Source organism: Argiope bruennichi, chromosome 3 (assembly GCF_947563725.1).
Source record: "Argiope bruennichi chromosome 3, qqArgBrue1.1, whole genome shotgun sequence".
In the NCBI taxonomy this organism is placed as follows: Eukaryota; Metazoa; Arthropoda; class Arachnida; order Araneae; family Araneidae; genus Argiope; species Argiope bruennichi.
In genome coordinates, this window is record NC_079153.1 from 131114998 (window position 1) to 131141192 (window position 26195).

At 28.9% G+C, this 26195-nt stretch overlaps 1 long non-coding RNA gene across 2 annotated transcripts in view; it reads left to right on the plus strand.

The window, feature by feature from the left end:
• LOC129963837 (uncharacterized) overlaps positions 1-24991 on the plus strand; it is a 409853-nt gene extending 384862 nt beyond the window's left edge. For both annotated transcript variants that reach the window (XR_008784034.1, XR_008784033.1), the window contains one exon: positions 24893-24991. This is a non-coding gene — a long non-coding RNA (uncharacterized LOC129963837). The remainder of the gene's footprint in view (positions 1-24892) is intronic.
• The last annotated feature ends 1204 nt before the right edge of the window (positions 24992-26195 follow it).

A 26195-nucleotide genomic window follows, 5' to 3' on the forward strand; every position in this document is an offset into this window, starting at 1 on the left:
GTCTATGGATTTCAATTCATTATTGAACACTGTTTTTTTGCAAGGAGGTTGTTTGTTGTATTATTGTTTGTATTGTACTCTATTGTTTCCTATGCAACCAATTTCTGAATAGAATTTCAATGCAGTTTATAGTGCAATGCACATAAAGCAGTGATTAATGAATTGTGACCGAATACATAATTAGAATTATTTATGTAATATTTTGGGGAAAAAAAGACGATATAGTTATTAGTATATTAGAGATCTTCTCTTTTACCTAACAGTGTAGACCCTCGGGGGGGGCACCTCGAAATGAGGATGAGATGCTTCCGGCATGGTGGGTGGATCTCGCCACCCTGGAGGGTACACTAATAGGTGGGGGATCTGGCTTCTCCCACCGATGACGGGACCTACTTCCTTCTGGGAGGGTTGTACCGTGGCCGGTGACGGCCCTTAGGACTCAACCACAGTTCCCGCCAATGTTGCTGTTGCGGCGGTCCGGTCATTCAGTTTTTATGGTTTAAATCCGTGTGCCTTCGGGCGGGTCGGAGAGTTAGATGGTTGACTTACCTAACAGTGTCCCTAAAATAGGAGAATGAAAAGCTTCCTATATGGTGGTTGGCTCTCGCCGTCTTGATGGTATAAAAATGATGTGGTAGTCACTACATCCAACCTATGGTATGCCATGCCATCTGTTGGAGAAATTTTATGCTACTAGTGATGGCCATTAGAATTCATAGTCCCCGCCTATATATTGTCGTGTCTGAAAGTCGTCCGGTCTTTCAGATTTATCCATGTTTCTTAAGGTGGAGGGGGGGGGATAGTCGGCTATAATTACTTAACAACATTTCCCTCTAGAGGAGCACCTCTAACATGTGAATGAGAAGCTTCTGGCATGGTAATTTGTTCTTCCCACCATGTTGGGAACAGAAATGGAATGGAGTTTACTACTCTCTAACAGAACGTGCCTCCTAGGGGAAGGTTTGAGCCGTATCTGATGATGGTTCTAAGGACTTAGCCATTGTTCTCATAAGTGTTATCGCAGTTCAGGTTATTCAGATTTTTCCGAATGTCTTCGAGGCAAGGCAGAGTTGACGTTTGTAGTTATAGCATCCAATACATCTTTTACAACAAAAATAGCTTACCCAATATATATATCTTCATTTAACACAAAATGTATTCCGATCAGTCAAGCAGTCATAGCTATATTATTAATGAATCAGTATTGTACTGATAATGTTAGTGTTAAATTCTATTTAGATATGCAACAAATGTTGAATTTTAAATCGACCATGGCAACTTGCCGCTATAAAATTTTTAGCAAATGAATGGCAATACATTTCTTTTCTTTCTTGGTTTATAGTTAAACTGGTCAAATGGAAAAAGAAAAGGAAAAAAAAAACTGGCGATGGTCTATTTAAGACATTTTTAGCCGGATAAATTATATATATATGCAAAAAAAGTTGTATAACAATATAATTATATTCAAATTATGTTTTGTTTTGAAAATATTTGATACTTTTAAAAAAGCATATTGTTATAAAATGATCAATAAAATCGTATCTATAAAAAATAAAAGACTGAGTAAGTAGCAGATCATTTATATAATTTCTAAATTACACATTTAAGTATGGTATTTCAATATAATATAAAAACCAAGCCGAAAATATAATTTTTCAAACATGACAACTCTGTTCCGTTCAACTTACAGATGAATTTCAAATTTGTTCGCTTGTTGTAAAGAATCGAAACACAGAATATATACCTTCTGCTACAAATAATATTGATTGATATATATAAAATGGAATTAAACTGTCATGCCTACCAAATATAATTTGATCCCAAGGGTTACTTGTAAAATTCCAAAATCTTCAAATGGGAGTGGTGGCAGTTAATGGGTTAAACAATTCTTTATAACTTAGCTTACAAATTAAGGAAGTATTCAACTTATACCATAATTAGTATAAAACTGAGACATTTTATCTTTAGTTAATAATTTAACTTCTTTCTTGACCTTAAAATAAACTAGGAAATACTTCAAAACATTTTCAAGTGCATAAATTTGTCTTCTGGGACATTTCCATTAATTTTAAACTTTTATGCTCAGCAGACATAAATAACTAATCAGTTCGAGGCGAGTTGGGTTGTTTCAGAACTAGCTAGGGGAAGGTGTAAAATCATCTTGGCATTCATCAGCGAACAAACCGCACGATAAAATCAACTTCGAAATATCTTTACAAGCTTCGCTTGGAAACAGTCCACCCTTTGTACAAGCAGTTCTTTGTGTTCGAAGACGACACAATCTGAATAATTGATAAAGACAACACTGGCTGTTACTTTCATTGAACAGGGCAAAATAAGATCGAAAATAAATTTAGGAATAAAAAAAGAGAAAGAAAGTATTTCGCTAAAAGTTTACTTTGCCAACAGTGGAAGTTCGGTGCTTTAATAATACGGTAGGGCGGTTCGAGAATTTTTCGCGTAATTTTTGCCTTTTTCTGTAACATTTTCAATGCAATTTTTTTTTTATTCTGTTACGAAGGTAGTTCTGGAAGAACAGAAAAAGCAGAATAATAATAATAAAAAAAGGAGTTTGGAACAGTACGTCAATCATAGTTCGTTAGTCCTCATTTTCCGAAAGAAAGGGCGGGAAACACGAGAGAAAGAACTGTTCTCTCCGTGGGTGCGAAGAAAAGGCGCGAAAAAAGTACAAAGGAAAAAAATATATATTCTGCGTTTTAGAAATTAAGTTAACGTCTAACATTCAGGCTTCGCCACCGTAGATGTAATTTGCGTCCAATCGTTCCTTGATTAACGCCCTGTGTGACGGGGAACGGAACTTTTCAAACACATAAAAAATATATGCGCGCTCACAAAAAAGAAGCTTCGCCATTAGCTCTTTTATTTTTTTCATTCTTAGTTCTTTTTTACTTTTTTTTTCTCTGTCCGTTGTTGGCAACGCTGAAAACTTTTTACTCGAAAGTGTGCTTAGTTCATTAGGAAGGCGTAATTAGCACGTGGAGAAGAAAATCATTCGCTTGTAGTGTAAAAGCACTTTTGGAAAAGGGTAAAATGGAAGAAAGTAGTTGTAAAAAAAAAGAAAAAAAAAAGGAATAACTTAATTCTAAAAAGCGTGTCCTCTGTTTATTCGCTTGAGTTTCCAATGATGAAAAAGCCGTCTGCGTGTTTAATGACGTGTATTGAATTACAGCTGCCTGCTTCCGAAGCAGAAAGTAACACCTCAACTCTCTTTGATGGGGAAAGTGTGTCCATCTAACATGGATATTCGAAATCTTATTGGCTTATTCCGGTAACACTTTTTCTCTTATTATTCCTCAACCTTTTTGCGGAGAGGGGAAGAAAAAACTAGCTCCTCTTAGTAAAATTTAAAAATCCAAACCCGATTTTGCTGATACATATCAAAATTAATGAAATTAGTGTTATGAATAATTGATTAACATATGATTGGTAGTATCTAATTGGGTTTCTAACGTTGTCAAGAAAAATGTAATCAACTACAGAATACATTCAGAAGTGCTCCTAAAATAAACAATTATGAATTAAGGAAAGTAAACTATGTAGGAGCCTAAACAACTTGTTTTGCATTCAGTTCCCATACAAATGATTTTATTTATTCATGTGATATTCAATAATCGTAAAAAAATCAGTAGCATAAACTAAGATTCATAACTTAATTTCACCGTCAAATTTATAATAAATTATGAAGCATTTACGTATAACTGGGCTGTCGGTACAAACCACTTTTCTTTATTAAAAGAGAAAAAAAATTGGAAAATATAAAATCTTTTAACAAAAACTAATTTTATAACCTATGCCTTGAAGTTAAATCAATCGGAGCAAAATGTTTATCGATGATTTGTTCTGGTAAACAAAAATTATTTCGTCCTAATTAACTCTATTTTGGGGAGAATTAATCTTTCTTATTTTAATTAATTATTCTTATTATTATGAATTAATATTTCTTATTTCTTAATCTTATTTTTCAAATGCATGGAAAAAATTGAAAATTGATAGATTCCATAACAATAATTTATCACATTCTATTTTTCTATATCAAGATTTGCGGAAAACGGATTAGAAATTAAAATAATTATTTGATACAGCAAATGCTTAAGGATATCATTCACTAATTAATTTCCAGAAGGATTTCAATCCTGAAAAATCTCTGAATAATATTAGGAATTAAGACTGAAAAGAAAAAACGCAATTTAGATAAAGTTTTTTTTTAAATATATAATTACTTCATTTGCATTTGGTGGCAATAATCGATCATCAAAATTTTCTAGCTATTATGTCGTTTAAGTGCTATTAATTAAATGGAGCAAATGAAAAGTTATTAATTAAAATGAACATTATATAGCTAATGCAATTTAATCAAATTGAATTTTTATAAGAATGTTCCAACTAATTGCACCCTTAAGAATGGCGGTTAAAGTTATTATTTTTAACCAAAACATTTTCTTTTTCATTTTTATTGGTATTTACAAAAAATATTAGCAGATATGCCCAATTGAATGAAACGTTTCTTTTAATTCAATATTTCATTATTAACGTCTTCAGAACATATCGCAAAAAGCGATGATGGATGCTTTTTAATACGAAACATACAAGGGAAAACTTTAATTAGAAAATGCAGAAGACGTTAAAAAATATTAACAACGCTTTTTTAAATTATCCATAAAAAAATCGATTGAATGACGAAGGCCATAAGCGTACATCGTGTTTTAATTTAAGAAACAGTGTCGGCCAAGCCATAAAAATACATTACAGCGTTTAATAAAAGCATTTAGTTATAATTACGTAATTATTTTAAAGCTTTGGCCTGGATATGACAAAAGACATGCTTTGTCGTTATGGCATAGGATAGTGTTTTATGAATTGGTCCGACAAGATTGGATTTTGCACTCCCTCATGCCACCCCTAAACAATAACACGGGCTTTAATTGCTGCGCGAAGAAAATTAATGATTAATTTTTTTTCCGTCGTGGTTATCGTTTTTAATTTCTGCATTAATGCAGCTGCGTCTCATAATGGATTGACGCACACAAGTCCAATAAAAACGCCGCTAATGGCACTAATATTCTATTTATGCTAATGCTAGTGGCCAGGCTTTCGCAAATGAGTAGCAGTTTTGCGCACCAGAAGGGTAATTATAAGCAACACCCTTTCTAACAAAATGTATTGATTCAGCATAAATTCTTGAAGACGGTTTTTAATGTTTTCCCGGAGTAAATGACATGCTATGATGCGTGAAAAAAGCATTATTTCGTGTATTTGTGACATCTTGCGGAAAACAATTTAGAGTTTCTAATTTATTTATTGAAATCTGTGAATTTAGCTAGAAAAAGCAATTTTTCCAATTATTGGCATAATAAATGAATTATTAAATTAGGCATTAGGGCAAGATTGTATTCCGAATTATATTTCGTTCAATATTTGGCTGTATATGTATTTGGCTTTGTAAGGTCAGGAAGTGTCATTGGGAACAAGGAGTAATTGAAAAAGGTTACTACAGTACACACCAGTGTAATCTTAACAAATTGGGAAGTGTCTTTTTTAAGGCACTACAGAAGACGACGAATAACACTCTTCAACCTTTGTCAGTGTTGTTTTATTAACATTTTGTTTAAAGCAGTGTTTGCAACAGTATTAAAAAAATGAAACTAAATCTTTCCCAAGTATTACTATGCATCCCTACATCGGTTATTTGCAAGACAAATTTCAAAGTTATACATTTCTTGGATCTGTAGGATATAAGGATCACGAGAAAGATTTAATTTTCATGTTTGTACTTTCTGTTGAAAAACAAGATAATGGTCTCAGCTATTCCTGACAATTTGCATTATAGAGTAATAGGTTTTCAGAAATAGGCTTTTATAGTAACAAAAAAAAACTGTATTTTTTATACAATTAAAATATTTTTATGAGATAGGATGTGATATTAGATATAAGAATGTAGTAACAACTTGCAACTTGAATAATGCTCATTATTTTATTTCAAATGAACAACTGACATTTTTAAAAGATCTACCATGAATTTTATAAGCAAAACACTTTCCATGAATGGAAGTTGATTATTAGTACTGATGATGTTAACTGCCGTCCAGGAAGAAAGAAAAATGTGATGCTAAAAGAGGAAGCTGAAGATTATTTTTAATTCTTTTCAATAAAAAGCAGAGGTTGAGGAAATGCAGGAAGTAAACTTATTTCGAATCGTCTATTGTTAATATTTTACAAATATATTTTAATCGATTATGTTGGAGATGTTATAATAAAGATACGTTTTTCTTAAATTTAAGGGCTAACTATAATCGGCGTTACTCAACTGAATGTGTGAGATTTGAAAAACAATAACTTGATTCAATGTCTGTTTCGATGGTTAATAACAATTTACGATTTCCGAAAGTAAGATAAAACTGTTTTTCCAGATCTGATTGCTTAAGTAGACTTTTTCAGGTAGGTTCAATATCAGAGAAAACAAAAGAAATCTATTTTGAACAAAAGATTGAACATCCAGATTCTAAATTTTATGATTAATTCTTACTTATTTTAAAGTGTGATTCTAAATTTGAAATGTTTTTTCACGTGTCTCATAAATGCAGCAACTTCTGCGCCTAAAAATATTCATTTCCTGACAAAATTGAGGATAGAACGATTATAAATTACTCCGAAATAGAAATATTAAATAACTAGGATAATATGCAATATTCAATTCAAAAAAAAATATTTTTATTGAAAAATAATTTTAAAAAAAGGATTCCGAGAATTCTCTAGGATCCCGAGAGCAGCACTTTTTGACAATTGTACGCTAAGGGACGGTATGCAGAATGTTAGTGGTTTTTACATTTCCCAATTTTGTGAATAATCTGAGTTCATCCTGTAGCTAATTGTAAATATATCCTCTTTTCACTTTTCTTGTCACTCTTTTATAGACGATATAAGCGCTTCCTGAAGCATAAATTCCAAGGCAATAAATTGTTCTTCAGGGTTCCAAATATGTTGTCTTCAAATCAATTCGTTATTTTGATCAGAATATAAAACAGATGCTCCCAATGACCTCATAGTCACCGGGGTAGATGGAAAAAAAACTGAGGTAATTATACACTCCCTCCCTCTCTCTCTCTGTAAATGAGATTGATTATTTAATACAAAATACAAAAAAAAGAAAAAAATACAACTGGTTAATACAAATTTTAAAATGCAAAAAAGCAGTAATAAAAAAATTAAAAAGGTAGTTGAAATTAAAGAATAAAATCCTACGGACTTTAAAATAGCTTTATATTTTGCTTCACATTTTGTTTGGGAATATTTTACTCATTCTTAAAAAAGAATTTTAAAAAGTTTGAACAGAGGGGGTTACTAGCTATTAATTTTTCTTTGATGTTCTTGATATTGATTTCATTTTACCTAAAAGTCACACGCATTCGTTAACATTATTAAAATTAGTCTCCTAAATTGCAAATTTCTGTATGTTTGCTTATATATACAGGGTGTCTCAAAACCCTCGACTTACTTTAGTCTTACATCACGAAATAAATATAAATGAATTTTAATGCATAAGGAATTTACAAAAACAAATATGCTTCAAAGATGAACTTGCATTTTTAGTTAGCTGTAGTTATATTTCTAAATGTTCTTTAAATAAATCCTTTACAGATTCAAAATGAATCTTATTAAAGGTTCATTATTATATTACTAGTTTAAGCTTAAACCAATCTTTTTATTTCTCTGATTCTTGTGTTTCCAACTGCTGCAGTAGAATTTTTAACTATCTTAATTATTATTAGTAACTCGTCTTTGCTGATTCCGTCAAGAATTTTGATCGTGGTGAATTTCAATTAAATCTCTTATGCATAATTTGCTGTTCTTAAATTTTCTCAATGTATTTTTAAGTAAAAATTTGTGCTAGATATTACAGCTGTGTTATTTTAATGTTCTTACACCTATTCTGTTTCATGTGTAAGAAGTGAACATTTTTAGTACAGTAGAGTCCCGATACATCATAGTGTCATTAAAAACTTATATTTTAAGGTAATCTATTTAAAATCGCTCGCTGTTTTTTTCAGAAATGTGACTTCACTTTCTAATTTGTCGTGTAAACAAAGCAGATAATAAGCAAAATCTTCTTTCTTCCTTAGCTTTCAACAATGGGAGAAATTCATGCGATTAAATATTTTTTTAAACAATGAAAAATTCAATTTTATTCCAAAGATGTAATCTATCGTTAAAAATTATGCAAAAAATATTTATGAAAAGTTGACAAAACTAAGGAATATTCTACGCAAACTTGAATTGATATCATTAAAAAAATTTAATGATTTTAAAATTTAAGAATTTTATTTTAAAATGTTGTAAGAATCAATTTTAAGCAATAATATTTTCGAGAAATACTGCGAAAAAATAAAATTTCTTTTAATTTTTAATTAGCTGAAATTTCTATTATTTAATTTATTTTAAACAAATAAATCGTTTTATGCTGCATATTTTAACCTCCCTCCAGCAATTTTATGAAACATATTTGTGCTATATATTTGTGTTAAATTTTTTAGTTCTTAATTTGATCTTTAGAACGCTAACGTACACGGTTTCTTCTTTATTATATTATTATAAATAGAGAGAGGTTTCCATGGAATGTCTGAATGCAAAGATTAACACTTTTAATGTGTACCACATCATGATTACAATTTTCCAAAAAAAAGAATTTTAACAAGAATATTGTTTATAACTACGTCAACATATAATATGTTCCAAGTAATTTATTTGGTATTTTTATGTATTTAAATAGTTCTAAAATTGGATTTATGCGAACATCCTTTCAATTCTCGATTCTAAGAAACATAAAATTACCACTTAACACATACTTTTATTTATTTTTGTTTATCTCGATTCTTTTTCTTTTCCACAACTTTCGGGGGTGGCATCAGCTCTGCAACTGCAGGCGTCAGATCGTTTGCAAAGTATAAACACCTGAAATGATCGTCATTATGCGCAATAATTCATCTCTTTCCCCCTCCTAACGCACACCTTTTTTTTTTTTTACATCCAGCGAAATATCACGCATCATCATAACATTCAAATGAAAAAAGAAAGAAAAAAAAAACGATAGATTATTTAAGGGGAAAGAATTCTCAATGATAGATATGGATTCGTGTGCTTAGAATACGTTCGGTAAATTTCTCGCCGTAGTAAACAACATATTATATACTTCTACTGTATACATCTTTTATCGTTTGGTTTATGTTTTTCTGCTGTTATTGTTTTGCGTTCGAAGCGTTGGGTGCATTATACAGAAATCATTAAACTGATTCGGCCGCTATTATTATTTATACATTAACCATTATTTGTAAGATACTGTAACCCTTTCGTTTTAGATGCAATGGCTTAACAACAACAATAATAAAAAAAAATGCTCGTTTTCGCCATTTGCTGGAAATAGGATGCTATGAAAAATGCATTTCTTTTTTATACTCATAATTCTTTAACAATATACTGGACTATTCAGGGTCAAGGATGGTGGTTTGCAAAATGTAACATTCTTTTACTGACAGTTTCTGCTATAGGGTTGTTTTAAATATATATAGGCGTCAATAACTGAGTCAATATATTTGTTTTTCTTGCTTGGCTTACATGGAAATGTGAATTCGCTCATCAGTATTTAGAAAGAATTTTTTTTTTTTAAGTTTTCATAGTAAATGATTTGGGGAATAATAATTTTCCTGCTTATTTATTATTTTAAGACTTCACTCCAACGTTTATTATTATTATTAAATAACTTAGCCGTCATAAAATTGCAGTTTCGTTATTTGTGTTTTTTCTTGAAATATATTTCGGTCTATTGTTTTTTAATACTGTTTTCGATTAAGAATCAGTTATTATTTTGTTTTCAATTTTATATCAAACCATATTAAACTCAATACAAATTTTCAATTTTTTACAACAATTTCAAATTTTTCCATTTGTATTAGTTTTAAGACATTTACGGAAAATAAAGAAGAACATAATTTGAAAACTATTATTTCTTCTATAAATTAATATAAATGGATGGAATGTATTTTTTATATACAAAAGGGAATTAATATTAGAAAATTTCCAAGAACAGAAACTTATTTTTTTTTAAATATGTTTTTTCCAAGGCTTTCCCCCTTTTTTTCGAAATAAAAGGTACTTTGAAAATGCACCTACAAATGATCGCTTAAATAATTATAAGAATTAAGTTTGATTAGCAACGGTTATTTGCAGATAAACCTTGTATTATCATGTTTTAAATTAATTTCTCAAAAATTTCGTCGATTATTTGAAATAACCTAACAGCATTTTAAATTATTTTAGATATAATTATTACATTGAAAATATATGAAAACCGCAACAAAAATGGCATTTGTCTTCTAAAAATAATAATACATTTTATTATTATTATTTTATTTTATTATTATTTATTATTATAAGCATTATTATGTTTTAGAAAAATGTTAATGCTTTAATAAATATTGTTTTTAAAGTGCAATTAACCATTCGCCTTTGCAGACAGTGTTGACTAATCGAAAACCTTTATAACCATTAAAGTTGACTAATCGAAATGAAAGAAATGAACAAATCTAAATGAAAGAAAATTAGAACAAATAATTTAAAATGTACACTTAGTTCCTAAAATGACTGGCCACTGTTATTATACTTGAGCACTATATTATATAACCATAATATATTAAATATTTTATACTAATTGAAAATATTAATTCAAAATACAAAAACTATAATAAAGAAGTAAAAAAATTACGAATAATTTTAAAGAGAATAAAGTTTAAAAAAATGCAATATTGAATTTCTGAATCTGCATCTATTATATTTATAAGAACTCCGAATGCAAAAAGGAACAGAGTCTGTCACAGCATTTATTGTTTTATTGTCTTAACATTTTTCTTTCCAAATTGATATAATCGTATCTTATTTTGTAGTTTCATATTGTTCTAGAAAGAACGTTTCTTAACCGTTAATGCTTCATGTTGTAATTCATATACTTGAAGGAAGGCTTTCGCTTTATATATCTGTTGCTGTTATTGAACTTTCCTCTTTATATAAATAGGATAGAATAAGCCTAGTATAATTTGGCAAGTTAAAACTTTAGCTGTTAAAAAGTTGCAACGATTTTTGCTTTCTCGTATATGAAGTATGAAATCCTCAAAAAAAAAAAAAAAAAAAATTCGAACGCGAGATTTTGGCAAATCTCTAGTTCAGACCCCCCCGAAAAAGCATCTTTGAACACGAATTGTTCTCACACATTGAGTTCGGAAAACACATGTCTGAAATTATGTTTGATTGTAAATACTATAACTCGAAACTTCTTTGAATCAGATGGATGATATTGGGTATATGAACTTAAAACCAAATTTATAGATTTTCTATCAGATTTTGAACGAAATCCATTCAGAGGAAGTATGTCCGTCTGGCTGTTCGAGTGCAAGTGAATTCGGTAGTTACAAAATGCAAAGTGCTAGGCAGATAAAATTTGGCACAGCATACAAAAATATAAATTCTTATAAAATTTTAAAACCAAATCTGTCAAAGTTTAACAGAGTGTTGATCTGTACTTTCGCATGCATATAAACGCAATCACTTAATTGCAACCGTAATTTCCTGTTTGGCTTCGATCAGTTGGCAAAAAAAAATGTCTAAAATACATATTTTCACGATAGATTCAGTAAAATTGCTAAATTCTCGTCAAGGATATTTCGTAAATGTTATTCTCCAACGCCATGCAGGACATTCGTGGTCTTCTTACTCAAGGCTCACAATTTTAGTCGGGGAAGGGAAATAATATCTTTATTGTAAAATGTGCGAGAAATGGAGACCCACTACTGTCGATAAAGCTTGTACTTTGTGAAAACAATTTTAAATTTCTTAATGGATTTCCATATAATAAGAGTAAGGTTAATTAAAAAAGACCGATATTTCAAAATTTGTTAATAGAAAAATAAGCACTGATAATACAATATCCAAGATATCTTTATGATTCATTATAAATTCCATTATTAAGAAAATTAGATGTTGAAATCATGAAAAATTTGCAAGTTTCATTATTTTTTAAATTATCAAAATGACGACAATATGGTTCGTAATTCATAAACAAATTACTTTTGATCTTTCAGTTGTAAAGTGGCTTTTCTTAGGAAGTTTGTTTGTATTTTATTCTTTACTGAACTAATATTAATATGTTAATAAAATATGCATTGATTTATAATTACCTTCGTTATTTCTAACTCCGTAAAATTTCATCAGAAATATATATCACATTGTGCACCGGAAAGGAAAAATCAATTAATATAAAATTAGTAAGTAAATTCATAAATGTTCTATCAAGAAAATATTAAAGTTATGTGTTTATATCATCATTATATTTTCCATTTTTTAAAGTTCTGATTGTGTAATAATTACTCTAAATCTTCTAGAATACATATGTATATTTCAAAATGAAGGGAAATCTTTAGACATGAAATGATTCGGTTTAATTTTCTGTTTGAAATAAAAAATTTATATTTATAAACATACAGCTTTTATAATAACTGCATTTTCCATTACAACGTTAGAAAGTCGAATTTATTATTTAATAACTGAAGTAAATTATCAACTAAAACATAAAACAACAAATGATCCTACCATTTTTAATCATAATTTTATTTTATGAGCAAACGATTTTTTTTCACTCACTGGTTTTGAACTAGGTCAACACGAACTTAATTTTTCCTGTCTAATATTTCCTCTGATTTGAGAACGATTAGAAACAAATTAAATTTCTAAATCAAGGGTATATAATCATTATCCATTTGCATCATTACGTCATACCTTGACCTATTTTGAAAACAAATGAAGATAAATGATTTTTTTTTTTTAATGAGAAATCCTAATACAGACATAGTAAATACTTAACAATTGAAGTGCGAAGAATTTTTTTAAATATTAATAAAAAAGATTAGTCAAATTACCTACTGCTAACTGATCAAAATAAGTTCTACATGGTACTTCATGGTTCGGTGGAAATAATATGAAAGATCTGTGAATTACCTATCACGATGTGAAAGATGTACTAACTGCAAATGCATTGTCAGTAGTAGATAATGTTTCTTCTCAATCAAATCAAAATAGTTAAGAAAAGTTTGTAAAAGCACGAAATTCTAAGAGCAGACAAATTCTAAAGCAGTTTTTACTGCATCTTTTTTATCATTGAAAAATGTTCTACTAGAAGGGCAATTTGAAATTTATCCTCACAATTGCATGCAACAAACCCAACAAAAAAAAATATCTGCAACCAACTTATCCACTTTAATGATGAAGTATTTTCATTTGAAAGTAAAATTTTCAAACGATATTTCTAAAAAAAAAAAAAAAAAATGATCTTAAAAATAATAAATCGAACACGAGTAATATTAACGGATGGAAATTTTCAATTTTATTAATAAGAAAATATTCATATGATTGCCATTTGCGAAAAATTATTTACTGAAGAATTTTTAACAACTTAATATTGCCTTACTTTCTGTCTTAGACAAAGTTGAAAAAGAAATATTAAATCTTCATTCACTAGTTTATATTTGTAAATTGCGAAATGCATGATAAAGAAAAAATATTTAAAACATAGTACAAGATATACTTTTGAACTTATATTTACCCGATTTGATGCGAAATTATTTATCGGGCAGTAAGTTTTCAATAAGAAAATATTTTTCAATTAAAATGTTAGCATGTTTCCTCAATAACTTCTCATCACATTATTACCGAAAAAACAGTTTCACATCACTTTAAAATATTTTAAAAAATGAAGCTTATCTGTGATACCTATTTTGTTTCCAGAATTTTTTTCATATACTACAATATACTTTTTAAAAATATTTCAAGCATATTTTGCAGCTCTAGATTTAACTCAAACAAACTGTAATAACAGTAAATACAATTTTTTGTACGTGCACTCTTCATTTGCCATATAATTAAAAATAAATTTTGAAAATAAAATATATATGAGTTAATCATACATTATTATAACACTATAATGTTTCTTAATTTCATTCATTTTTGTCCTGCATGGAAAATATTTGCCTTTTATAAAAGAAATAAATTACTAAATCGTGCGATAAACAAACAATTAATTCACTTGATATCTCATCAAAAGTTACTGTCTTATGTTAAACTATAACTCCACTTTCTTTTACCTACACATATGCAAAAAGAAATTATTGTAAATCTCAAAAAATTCGATCTCGAAATTATTTTGAGGAATCTTCAAGTTTCAAACATCCCTGAAGGATACAAACATACTTTTGAAATTATGTCTGTCTGTCTGTGAACACGATAAGTCAAAAATGCCTTGGAGAAATTAAATTTAACAAGAATGTTTCAAATTTGTAGATTTCTGTAAAATTTTAAACAAAATTAATTTAGGGGAAATCTGTATGTCTAGCTGTCCGAGTACAAGTGAACACGGAAACTACAAAACCTAAAGTTCAAGACTGATAAAATGTATTGCATAAATTTGATATCTATAATATAGATTTGTATCAAATTTGAAACCATATCCGTCTATCGGTCTATATGACTTTGCATGCATAAAACCGCGTGACTGAAAAACGCAAGATTTAAATAAATGGAATTTAGTATGTGATTTTAAAGCTACAACTGTGGTTCTAAGTCAAATTTCGGTTTCTGCCTTTCGGAAAAAAGGCACTCAAAATATATATTCGCAGTATATCGTCATACTGTGTCATCGTTTGTTCAGAGTAATTAAATGAAAAATGTGTTTAAAAAAAGAAATACACAACTGCCGCGAGTGAATATTAAAATTTCTACTTTGTAACATAAAATATTGTATGCATCATTGTATGAGCATTAAATAAAATGGTTACTGAAATATTGTAATTTAGTATATTATTGTATAGTAAATATTGCATATTAAACGCAATTTTTTTGTAACTGAGACGACTTATCAAAGAAATAAGAACACATTAATTTGTTTTTCTTTTCCTTTTCTATTTAACCCCGGGGGGCACCTCGAAATGAGGATGAGATGCTTCCGGCATGGTGGTTGGATCTCGTCACCCTGGAGGGTACACTAATAGGTGGGAGATTTGACTCCTCCCATTGATGACGGGACGTACTTCCTTTGGGGAGGGTTGTACCGTGGCCGGTGACGGCCCTTAGGACTCAACCACAGTTCCCGCCAATGTTGCTGTTGCGGCTGTCCGGTCATTCAGTTTTATGGTTTAAATCCGCTTACCTTCGTGGCGGGTCGGAGAGTTAGATGGTTGACTTTCCTTTTCTATTTTACCACACTTAGCAGCATACTTTAAAATTCTTAAAAAGTTTCAAATATTTAATCAAAGACAGTGTTAATTTGCAAATTTTGATACACAAAATAAATTTTTATTTATGTTAAATTAAAAAACAAAAGTTTTTTTTTTATTTTAAATATTAACTTAAAAGTGATTTAGTTAGTTTTAATTTAAACTAAATGAATTATTCTCTTTTTAAAGTGAAATGAAAGAAGTATTTCGTTTTAAAACTATATTGATTTTTTTTACAAATATTTATTTTATTTTTTTAATCTGATGTTAAACACGTATTTTTTTAAAAATTCAAATGATGAAAAAAGAAATTGTCATTGCACCAATACTTAGAAGATGTGTTAGCATCTTAGAAAACTAAATGATATTTCTTATTTATTTTTTTTAAGATTCAATAATATTCTTCAGGAATCGTTGAGGGAAAATCGTAATTATTAAAATAATCAAAAATAAAAAAAATTGAAACAAATAATGCCATTATCTTTAACATAAATTGTCCCATTCATGTTAAGCACTTATTTCACTGGCAGTTATTACTTTTTTCTTTATTTCATGCATTCAATTACTATGTATGTAAGTTATTTTTTTTTCTTTCTTTTTTCGTTTTTTAAGATTCTAAACGAACGTTAAAAAACCGTATTCGAAGAATTAAAAAAATCAATTTAATAGGGAAAAAAATCGTTTGTTCTTAAAAAAAAAACTAATCAAAATAATTCTTTGAAGCCTTTTTCGATCTGAATTACAGAAATGAATGAAAATGGATTAAGGATATAAAAGAATTCAGAATCATTTTTCATTGAATGTTTATTTTAAGAAATAGGCTGTACACATCCGTTTCAATATCATAGATCATTGAAGGTATCCCGCATTTTACAAGATTTCAAGCGAAACAAATTTAACGCTTGATGTCATCCTCCTTCATTTGCAAAGCTGTTAAGGAATTGAAAAAAAAAAAAAAAGCTATTTCAGAAAGCATCAAAGTTATTTCAAATTATCTTTGTCTGATAAAGTAATTTTCGATTAAATTCTATTTTAACTTTGAAATTGCAAATTTAAATGCGTATTTATTGATTTATTTGGAAAAAAAAGAACTTAGCATTGAAATCATTTTACTCAAAAGAAGAAATTGAATAAAGGGATGCAAAACTGGAAGTTAAACTTAGGCGCAAGTAATTTACATAATTTTAAATAAAATCAGTGACCGTTCAACGAGAGCATGATTTTATCCTAAATATCAAATTTTCAAGCTATGAAAATAAATTCAAAATGGAAGATAAATGTGTTCTAAGTTTTCTTTTAAAGTTTAATGTTCTTTTGATCCTTATAATTTTTTTAAGTCCCTCATAAGGAATAGTATAAATGCAATATAGAATTTTTAATGAGATTTTACGATTGAATAATATTAAGCGACGGCCCGTATATAATTCAATAAATTCACATTATAAAAGACGTATTTTTTAAATTTTTAATTAAATCTTATTTTATGCTTTAATTCGATTGGCAGAATATGTAAGGAAATTTAAAACAAACATGAATCTTACTTTTATGTTATATTAATCAATTTCGTATTTAGAAGAGTAGTTGAATAGAATCATTATAAATTAAAAGAAACTGCATCTTTTTTTGAAATTCAAGAACACATATTTCTAAAAATCTTCCATTTGTTTTTTATAATAAAATTAATTCAATTTAATTCTTAACATTATTAGAAAATATTAGATTATTTTTTCTTCTTCAAGATAAATCACGCTTAAGTATAATGTTTAATTATTTTATTTCGCGAGATTTTTGTTTTGGGCTACATCAAAATTTTGATTTAAAAAAATTCTTAAAAAATTTTTTTATTAAAAAACATGACTGTTATCTTCTTGATTAATAATTTCATTAAAATCTGATGAACAATTTTTATTTGTAGTTCGATTTTTATTAACTTTGTAGAGCTGAAAATTTTCCATTTGATAAGGGTTTGCAAATCATAAGTTTCCGTTTTTCTTAAAATTTATTTTTGATTATATAAAGAGGTAAAATTCACTTTTAATACTTACTGTAACACTAGAAATAATTCCTAGCAGACAGTAAAATTTTTAAAAAGAAAAAAAAAATTCTGAAAGAAAATATTTCAATAACGAGTCTCAAATTTTCGTACTCATATTTCAATCCTCGCTTAGCTTGAAAAGAGCAGATAAATAAAGTGAATTAAATAATGTTTTTGCAACTTACATAGAATCACTATTTTTCATTTTTTTAAAAATAAATTATTTGGGTACTTGTTTAAATTATCGTTTGCGTTATTACGAATATATAATGAAAATTTCTACATCTAAAACGAATCATTTGCTTAAAAGGTCAATACAATTCTTAGAGATAGAGTTAACATACTTCCCCATAGTTAAGGTACATTCTTTATACACATTTTTTTTTTATTTTAAATCCGCAGGAAAGCCATTCATCCATATTTGGAGAATCGGTTTTACCTCAAACAATTGAAACCACAATCATTCAAATGAATTTGCGAGTTAAAAAAAAAAAATGGCAATGAAATTAGCGAAGGAAGATGCTATTCTTTACGGAAAAGGGTGGATGGTGAGGGATGGGACTTATCGAAGGTTGCCTTTTAATCGGTAAATGAGAAATAATGGACGATTTTGAGTCGCTAGGCTGAACATTATCTTTGCTTTGTCCTCCGATGCGTGAGTTCACGCGATAATGTTCATTTTGTCCTTCCACTATCCTTCCGAAGCTCCTCCTCTGAGTTAAAATGTCTCAATACACGAATGTGAGGCCGTTCGCCTTAATGATGCGGCCGAGATCCGTGTTTTGGAAGCCGTAAAAAATGGCATATGAGACGCCCCGAAGATGGGTTGTCAGTGGCTCGAAATGTTTATTTTTCGGAAGAGAGTGAGAATGGCAACATTTTAATTTATTTTGGCCACATTGTGTAAAATGGAATTTATGTTAGTTTGAGTAACAAAATCTTAATCGAAAAAGGTGAGCCAATCATCTATTTATTATCTGTATATTTAAAATACTGAACAAAATTAAAAAATTGACCTCTCAATTTTTGCCAACTGCTATTTCATGAATCCTGGATGCGGCATCAATGGTCACCTGTTCCTCATTCCCTCCATTTCTGAGTGACATTACAAAAAAATATTGATCATCATTAATACATAATTATTGTTATAACATCATTACTATAAATAATAATTAATTATTATAATCAAGATAATAAGTAATCTATTATAAATGTAATTCAATTATAAATAATTATTATAATCAACTTAATAAATAATTATTGTTTTATCATCATTAATAAATAGTTTGCAAATAATAATTATTTATTTGTCAGCTATACATTTAAAATAATTGACAAAACTAAAAAACCGGCCTCCGAGTTTTGCCAATTTATATTTCATAAATCCAGGGTACGTCATCAATGGTCACCAAATCTCCATTCCCTCCATTTTCGAGCGATATTGCAAAACAATAATATTGATCATCATTAATAAATAATTATTGTTATAACATCATTATTATAAATAATTATTATAATCAACTTAATAAATAATTATTGTTATAGAATTAATAAATAATTTGCAAATAATTATTATTTGCAAATAGATGATAATAATTTGCAAATAATAACTATCATCAATTTATCAGCTATATATTTAAAATAATTGGCAAGACTAAAGAAGCTGCCTCTCAATTCTACAATCCTGGATACGTCATCAATGGTCACCTGATTCCCATTACTTCCATTTTCGAGTGATATTTCACAATAATTTTCAACCTCGATACTAGTTTATCTCACTAGTTTTATTGCATAATTAATTTTGTCATTTCACTTGCTAATCAATCAGAACACATTTTTTTTAATTTCACATGTGTAACTGAAAACAATACTTACATTTGTTTTCATTCATTAACGTTAGTTGCCATGCCTAAATTATAATTAATATAATCAAGTCATCATTAATATCATAAGCGAATAGCTAGTTGTCGAAAGGGGCAAGAAATTTTTTTTAATGAGGATTTGATTCATTCATTCTCTAGGCTCAAAGAAATTATTTAAACTTTTGAGGCGTTCATTTATGTATAATAACAATATTATCTTTTTATGCTTATACTGAACATTGGCAGTTTTAAGTCTCCTAATCAGTGTTTTTAAATAAAAAATAATCAGAACAGAAATTGCGAAAACACATAAATTAGAAATCCATTACAAATCGACAGAAATTTTATATGTGCGTTGAAAGAATATTATTTCACAAACTATTTATTATGATGTAACAACTCAAATAAGTAAATGAATAATGTTGTTTTGATGATTTTACTATATTGTACAATACTGTGAAATTTGTCAGATATCGCAGAAGAATTGTAGATCATCTTTATGTTGCTAGAGTGCTGTGGCAGAGAGTACATCTGGAAGCATGATGCATTATACATATAGTGTCGCTTCATCTTCTATTTACTTAGCGCTTCAAACTGTTTGATATTTTAAAATAAAAATCTTTTACATTAATGTTGGTAATTCGAATTTTTCAAATATGTCTTTCAAAAGTTGTACTTTTTAAAAAAATCTTTATTACAAATAGAGAGCCTGTTTCAAGATGGGAATTTAATGCAATTAAATTTTCTATACATTAACCTTCTTAAATTAATTTTCGCAATTAAAAAGACTTGGTAATCGAAAAATTAGTGAAATGAAATAATTATTTAAAGAATGACAAGAAAAATAAATTCACTTCAGAATAATTTTTAGTACACATGCAAATAATTTATCCGAAAAATACCAAGACCACTGCATAATTCTGCACAACCAACAATTAAGGCAACTTCTCTACCATAGTATTATAACTCCCTTTTCAGCACATAGTCTAAACTATTTTAAAAGAAATTTCAAATGTCCCATTTCTGGAGGGGGGGTCATATAATCGATAATCCTTATAAAATTATTGATAATCTATCATTTTTATATCTAATCGCTATGACGATCGAATGTATGTAAATTTTCTTTGTAACATCTGATATTTGAGTCTATATATTATGTATAGCGCATTAATTTATAAACTAATAATCAACTCATTTACTTTAGTATATTTAGGCCAGTTTATAAGTCAAAAGCTCATAGTAACGGAAAAATTTGGCATTTTTTGTTGACTTTGAAGGAGCTAACCTAAGTAGCATATGAGGCAGAAATCTGGCAAAAAGAGTCATTCATCTTCATAAGGACTTTTGATGAAATTCTTTTTTTTTACTTGGAACCTCTGTTTATTTCTTTTGAACAGTGCTGGTTAAAAGCATAATTTTTGGAAAGACCCATCGTCCTCTGATTAATATTCACCATCTAAGAAGTACCTTACCCTCTAGGCATTCATTGCTTTTAAATTTTTTAGGACTCTTTATATCTTTCTGGGATTAATAAGTCTTTAGCCTAGTATATAGGCGTTATCCATTTGTGGTTTGATGGAGATTGCCGGTTTGAGGGGTAGGTTACGGAATATTTAACCTCCGGGCATAACAGATGATAAGGGTATTGGCATGCCACTGAAATTACTTAGCAAGTGGTTGTGCGTAAGGAAGGCAAGAAGCAGTTACATTTAGAAGTAAGAATGAAATATTAACATTTCATGAAAGAAAGAGTAAAATAAAGGCAGAATTTTACCTAAAGTGTTTTTGGAGACACCTGTGCAGAGTCATGTTGATGTAGTAAAGTTGTGGTTAGGCTTTATATATGGCTAAAGCGATGAGGTAGGTCCCTTGTAGTTTTATTGGAAGATTGCAGTCATATGTTTCAATCTCTTTAACAGTGATGTTGTCACTTCTGTATAATTTATCAAAGAATCTTGTTGATAATTTTGTATGGAAATCTTTTAATGTAGTAAAGATGAGGTCTTTGCAAATGTCGTTATTTCTAACAAATGACGGCATGTTACTAATTTGTCAAAACTTCACATTTTGCTGCCTTTCGAAAGCTTTGATGTGGCTAAGCAATTGCATCATCTATTATTGCTTTTATACTAAGTATTATATTTAATTTTAATGTTTATATAAACGAATTCTTAGATGTATTTAGCGCAGTACAAACAACTTAAAGTTAATTCAGCATTTTCTAGAGTATGGATATTGCTATCTTCCCCCCAAAGACGTGCTTAAATTGCGGATGGTGGATTTGTGAGTAATAAGTGACGAAGGTGAAGGTTTATTGGAGGTTGGCGACCAAATAATTATCGTTGGAGCCCCATAAAACTGCTATCTTTTTCCGTAGGAGTAATGGTGTTGGGAAATGTATTCTTGGCGGCTAACCGGAATGGACGAGTTTTCGGGATTAATCTGTGATTAGTGTGCAGTTGGCGGAACGCGTCGCAGCGCAACAGAGGGAAACGTAAATTTTGAAATTATGGATATAAATGACCTGTTGATGAATGCGATAATGGAAGCAGGAGGACTTTATAGGATCGAGGCGCAAAAATTTGATCGACATGCAACGTTGAGTCTCCGGTTATCCATAACATAAGAAACTGTTTGATATTTAATGTAGGAAAAGACATCGTCTGTCGTTTTGCGGAAATAATGCACATCACAGAAAAAATAAAAAAAATGTGAAGGCGAAATGATGTTTCAATATATCTGATTATTTTTACAGTCGCGTTGATTCGCATGGAGTCCTTCTAAAAATATGTCATTATCCTTCATTGTAACCATATTTTTTTCTACATCTTGATGAAATTACTCTTCAAGTTGGCTGTTAAGAATATTAAGATTCGACAATCGTGTAGATGTTTAGAAAATGGTAACGTACATGTTTTTATAGCTTTTTTTTTAATGACGGTGGTGTGTTGATCCATATACAGATAAGATTGAAGAAGGCAATTTAAACGGCGCCAAGGAGACACATCTTACAAAGCGTTTTGTAGATTATTTTGATGGTAGATAAATCTGATGAGTCACTGATAATTTTTTTAAATTTAAAGATTTTATAAAAATTTGATTGATGACTAAAAACAAATGAGGTGTAATGCTAGAGGCACATCAAGGCTTAATTAAATTCATTGTTATATCATTTCATGTTTTAATAGCATCTGAAGCTGCTATGGTCTCTCCCAAACTTTCTCACATACTGTCTAATAAACTTGTCATGCCAGAGCAAGCCTTACATGGCGTCCAATAGTTGCAAAATATTAACCTTTGGAGTGAATGTAACAGTTTTATTGAATCTATCGTATGATCCTTGGTGAGAGTTTCCGCTCTAAATCTCTGGCATGTGGTTAATAGTAACTGAAAGTAAAATGTGTGCTTTACACAAGTTTTTCTCAACCGATTGAAGCAAAAATTTGTCACAAAGATCACTTGTATTCACAAAATCCCATGCCAAATTTGATATATTTAAGTCATTGCGGTTTTGAAATATTGCGTTTACATGTTTTTGAAAAGGCAAACTGACAGATAATCATCAACCTTTTGTTGGATTTGGCTCAAAATTTGTCAGATGTCTGCAATATGAATATTAAATCTGTGTACTGACTCTTTTCTATTTAGCTCTCTTCTTTTTGCAATTCGTTTTACAATTATTGTAAACTTATATTCTAACAGCAGGACAGACGAACTTCCTCTGAGCAGATTTTACTCAAAATTTGATGGAAAATTTGGTGTATAAAGACCGTAAACCAAATTTCAGCCGTCTAGCTCAAAACGTTTTTGAGTTATCTTTGTCACAGACATCTGCCAGATGGACATTTTCTAAAAATCTGGGTGATTTAAAACATGGAAATTCATCAAAATCTCGGGTTCGAATTTTTTGACGATTAATATATTTTCTCTATATTATGTATACGAGAAAGTAGAAAATTATAATTCCTTTGTACACAATAATTCATTCAATTTGTACATTGCCTTATAGGATGTTTTTTGTTATCTTTAAATATATAATTCAATCAAAGTACAAATTTGTTTAAAAGAAAAACATCTTATACATTATTTTTGTTTTTTACCATCTTATATGGATTGGAAAAAACGAAAATGCTCTAAATAGGCAGTGGTATAACTGGATATTATAAATATCCCGGTAAATGAACCCTTAAAAAGTATCTTACTTAACGTCACTTAAAGAGCGATATTTCGCAGAAAGAGTGACAAGGACATATTATGACGTCACATGCAGGATTGGCCGGTCTCTTGGATATCAATCTATGTTAAGAGCTCATTTGAGTAAAATCATTATTTCTGTATGGAAGAAGCCTCGGCCGGATAGCGTTGTCAAACGCGACTTCGAGGAATTTGAGAAAGTACTTGTGAAACCTTAATCAACGAGATTGAATCTTTTTTCAAGATTATGGGGCTAGAACTGGATAGCAACGACATCGATGAATTGGTAGAACATATTCAGAACTATCGAAGAGCTTATAAAGCTTCTATGTCAAGGTAAAAAAAAAAAAAAAAAATGTGAATGAATTTTGGTCAGGAAAAGACCAAATACTATCTCAGCACAGCAACATCACTGCAGTGAAATGAGAAATATGCTGAGAGTGGGACTTACGTTGAGAAGCCTCAATTTAATTAGAGAAAAGCTATGCGCACTAAAATCCATTTAACACTAATGTTTTGTCACGTTTTCACCAAAATTTGACTCATAGCGAAGGATAGCGTCTTCAGAAAAGTTCTTGGTAAAAAAATTAAGCATTATAAATAATAAATAATACAATACATTTGTTTGAACATTCTTTTGGAGTGGAACAGATTGCTTTGCTTTGCATGGGTTTCTATAGAGAAAAAAAAAACTTTTTCGTTTAGCGAGTAAAAATTAGTAGCATAGCGAGTAAAATTCGAGAACAATCGTTAAGCGTTTTATTGTAATATCGTTTAAACACTCAGTATTTATTTGAAAATTTGAAGAAGGTAAAAGAAATTTATGATTTAAAAATTTTAAATAAAATGTTGTCAAAAAGCAAATACAGTAGTGGCCAATGAAAATGAATTTTCATAAATAAGGTTTCTTTTGCCATATTTTACACATGAAATCAACACAATAGCAAAAACATGTTTTAAACAGATTTTATTGCTTCATTTAAATTCATAATACCATTAAGGAATAAATTTTCATTGATTACATCTGAAAAAAGCACCAATTTCTGAAATTAAAAAAAAAAATTTTAAAATTCTTTGATTCGCAGTCAAGTCCATAAATATTGAAAAATCCTATTTCTAAAAATCAATATGATTGGAATTCTAAATTTAAAATACTTCTGGATGGAAATAGGATATTTTAATTGCATTTCGTATGTGATTACATTTGAAGAATTATGACCAACAAATTTATAATGGAAAAAATGTTATTAACGTTATAACATATTAAATTAGAATAAACAAAATATCTTTATTCACAAAGTCATTTACTTTAAAAAGAGAGATTTTAAATAAAAATAAATATTATGTTCTCATAAGATTAAAATTTAGTATTGACATTTACTAACATATGTTCCCTTTTCCTATTTGAAAAAAATGAACTCACTTATTATTCTATTTAGAAAACCTTAATTATGTATATATATTTTATTTTTCAGATTCGAAGTGAAGTACCTTCCTGCCTTATTCAAGATAAGTTCTTCTGTAAGAATACTAAATGTACAAGAAATGACATTAAAGAAAAATATTTCTTTTGTAAACAGAATACTTATTTGTAATAAAAAATTATGGTATTTCTCAATAAACATTCATTTGATACGAATGGATATGCCAAAAAATTTTCCTAATCTTTTTGTTTGCGTTTTACTTTTTAATTTTAGCAATGAACTATTTAAAAGTTTATTCACTATTTATTTTAAAAATCACTTTTAAATGTATTATAATAAACAAAAAATAGGAGTTTTTAGATATTTTTGCACATTTTGCTCATATTAAGGTATATGTTTAACATAATTCGGTGATTTAAATACTGTGACTATGAGTTAAGAACAAATTTTTACTATTGATGTAATTAATCATAATATTTCTTTTTTGTTCTGTATGATTCATGAATGCTTCGAAATTTACTATTTAGTATAGACTATTCCATTCACATTTTCTCATGTATTCTATTCAAAACTTCGTTTTGTAAACTGTAGTTTATTGTCCAGAAAACATTTTCATTTAGGCAATATTCATCATGTTCATTACAAAAACATTTTTATAAGGCATCTAATATTAGAAATAGCGCAGGTAATAATATCCACATCAAAAATAGCTTGATAATTTCAAGAAATAAAAATACAGTATTGCATATTGTTGCTACAAAAAAAAATAATATTTGCATACTATAAATCAAGTGAGCAAGCGAACGCACTAGAACTTTTATAATTTTCTTTCCTTTATTTATCTTAATTTTTGTGGCAACGGCTTTGTAAACAAATTATTTTTCAGAATAAAAATTGAATAATTCTCTTGACTGGAAAAATAAACTTGGCGTGTTTTTTTTTTGTTTGTTTTTTTAATCTGATTAGAAAGGAATCAATTCGAAGCTTAAGGAATAGATTAAATATCTTAAAAACAAGTCAGAATCTGAAGAAAAACGTTTTGGAAATCCAAATTAAACGAAAGAGTGAAAAAGTACTATGCCAAAAGCGACCTTGCAATACCTGAATTTTAATGAAGTCATAATGAATTTTTTAGTGCCTAATAAAGAATCTATCTATCCAATGTTGTCGATATAAGTCGTAAGCAACTTTTGGTACATTCTGTGGCGCCACTACCCAACTGATAAATTATTGAATTCGACATTCCATACAAGTACATTCAAGAAAGAGATAGATAAAAAGAAGAGTGCAATCAAGGTGAAATATTATTTAAGTACGGAAAACAAGCATGATTTATTGACTCATTGAATTACAA